The sequence below is a fragment of the Taudactylus pleione genome, unplaced genomic scaffold (genome assembly GCF_031769625.1).
Source record: "Taudactylus pleione unplaced genomic scaffold, aTauple2 ptg000099l, whole genome shotgun sequence".
Classification (NCBI taxonomy): domain Eukaryota; kingdom Metazoa; phylum Chordata; class Amphibia; order Anura; family Myobatrachidae; genus Taudactylus; species Taudactylus pleione.
In genome coordinates, this window is record NW_028284501.1 from 2,930,447 (window position 1) to 2,933,396 (window position 2,950).

Sequence of the window (2,950 nt, forward strand, 5' to 3'; positions counted from 1 at the left end):
TTTGAGCTGTGTACATCTAGCTTCATTTGCCAGAATCCTGAAGCTACGTCCAATTTATTGAACCATTTTGCTCCCGCAAATTGCGACATGATTTCATCTCTGGTTGGTAGTTTTAAATGTTCTCTTTTATTAGCTTTGTTTAGATCTCTTGGATCTAGACATTCTGAGTTGTCCATTTTTCTTTTCCACAATTACTAAGGAGCTCACCCATTCAGTAGGCTTATCAAATTTTTCTATCACCCCCAGAGCTTCCATGCGGTTTAACTCTTTTTGTAGTTTTTCTCTCAGTGCAAATGGCACTTTTCTACAGGGGTGTATCACTGGAGGAACTTGCATGTTTATATTTCTCTTATGCTCACCAGGCAGACAACCTAAGCCTTCAAATACATCACTGTATTCTGTAAACACTGATTTGCACTTATCTTCTGCTTGTGATGTCACCATAAAAACTTTCTTTATCAAGTTAATTTTCTCACAGGAACTTAGGGGGTCATTCAGACCCACTCGCAAGCGGCAGTACGCTCGCAAGTGGGTCGATGTTCCCCACTGCGCAAGCGCATGACGGAGGGACCTCCATCGTGCGCATGCGCGAGACCCGGACTGCGACAGCCAAGCTGTCACTCTGGGTCTCGCACCAAAGGGGGCGTGCTGTCGATGGTGACTGAAGCCGGCCCCACTGACATCACTAGTGATGTCAGTGGGAGTGATTTTGGCTCTGATAGAGCCAAAATCACTCCAGGGCTTGTGGCAGGGAGACCCTACCGCAGGGTCTCCGTCACAAGTCCGATGGTCGCGATGGTCAAGACCATCGCGACCATCTTTTTGGACGCTCGTATATGCTGTGGGTGGTGACCCACAGCTATACGAGCGTCCAGGAGGACGCTCCATTTTAATGGAGGAGGGCCCTGATTCAGAGCGAGCGCTCTGGTCAGAGCGTCCGACTCTGAATCAGGCCCCTAGTCCTAAAATTGGTTGCACATCTCTATCCACAATCAGTAGAGAGGTTTTAAACTTTTGTCCTCTGTATTTCAGTGTCACTAGGCATGTACCTTTTACAGGAATTTTCTCACCTGTTTAGCCTGCAACTTTCACATTAGCTGGATGAATTTTGGGTTTTACTCTAAAAGTCTTTTAGTCTTGAAAAGATATTAGATTAACCTGTGCACCTGTATCAAGCTTAAAGGGAATGACAATCTCGTTCACTGTTAAAGGAACAATCCATTCCTTCTTATCTGCACTGCACAGTTCAATGGAATCCACAAAAAAATCTGCATTCTCAGCTTGTCTAACAGTGTGCACTGTGTTTGCTTCACTTTTGGTTTTACAGCATTTGGCAAAGTGATTCATTCTACCACATTTCATGCAGGTTTTACCATAAGCTGGGCACATTTTAGGATTGTGATTATTTCCACATCTATAACACATTTCTCTGTTAGTCTGTAATTTATACTGCTTCATTTTAGAGAATGGTGTTCTGTTTGGCTCTGTTTTCCTCACATGTACAGCACCATCAGTCACCTTGTGTAGGGACTTAGGCCCTGATTCAGAGCCGTTCATTAACAGCAGTACGCTCGTTGCGTTCCGATGTTGAGTAACCACGCATGCGTCGGTGTTACACTGCGCATGTGCGTATGGCAGATTGCAAGTTTTTTTTGTCTCGTTCGTCAAATAGCGTACAGGAAGTGACATGTCAAATGTGATTGACAGAATAGGGCGTTTTTGGGCGTTGACGGGGGTGGAGATGGAAAAACGCAGGCGTAGCGAGGCATTTTTGGGGTGTACATACATTAACAAATGCAAACGTCAAATGTGTTCGTACCAACTCATATGTCACTGGATGATCCTCTTTCCCTTGAAAATGCTCGCACAGCTTAGGGGCTGGATAACTCGACCACAGTGGCGATGGCCTTCTCCTCCTTCCCGGCACTCCACGATGTTGCATCGATTAATCACGGCTTGTCAGAAACTCAATTAGTGTTGGATTGAAAACCGGCTTGGTATGTGTTTGGAAAGCAGTTTTTTGGGATAGCACAAAACCGAACGCAGGTGGAAATCATAGCTGCTAATGTCAGGATTACACAATCAATTAGCGTACATTTGTGGGGGTGTATTTTGGCCGCAATGTGTTCGTTTTTGGACTATTGTAACAATAATGTCATCATGTTTAGGTTTGGTCCCTCATTTTGTGTTTGCAAGGTGATTTTTCCTCCTTAGGTAATGTTTTAAACGTTCCTTAACGAGCACTTTTTTTTCAATGTGTAATTTTTTATTTTGAACGTTGTTGGCTTGTGGGCCCGGATTAAAAGTAACCGATTTTTGCAATAATGTCAGAATACAATGTCGTACATTTCTTGTAAATTTATTGGTATCCACCCAAAAAAAAATACACATATTGAACTCCAACATTTTGGGCAGTGTTCCACAATATTTATTAATTGTGCAAACAATAATTTTTGGGTAAACGTAAATGCAAAAATTAAAAACAATTCACAAGAAAGGAGAGGGAAGTTTTGGCCAGAAAGGAATATGAGGCAAGCACAGAAGGAGTGTGGGAAAAGTAGCCAATGGTGTCACCGTTTTTTCACCCATTTGGCTGGGGGAGGGAGGGTGCCAGACCGGGTCCGGGATGTCATCGGGCTGGCCTGTCCAGAGGCAGATGTTGTGGCCTCTGGACTAGGCACAGGGCTAGGCACATTTGGAGGATTGGCTGATGTTGTGCCAGAGGTGGAGGATCCTGATGTCCCGGCAGGAAGGGAGGTCGGCTCCACCATGTGCTGGCGAACGAGCTGCTCCAGGGCAGTGGCGATGCGGATGTTGGCCCTGGTATTTTCCACCAGGGCCTGACCAATGATCACGTTGGCCGCAGCATTTTGCTCCAGGGCCTCAGCCACCCGTACCAGACTGGCGTCCATCCTCTGCAGAATCTCCGTATGGAAATCCGATTTAAAAT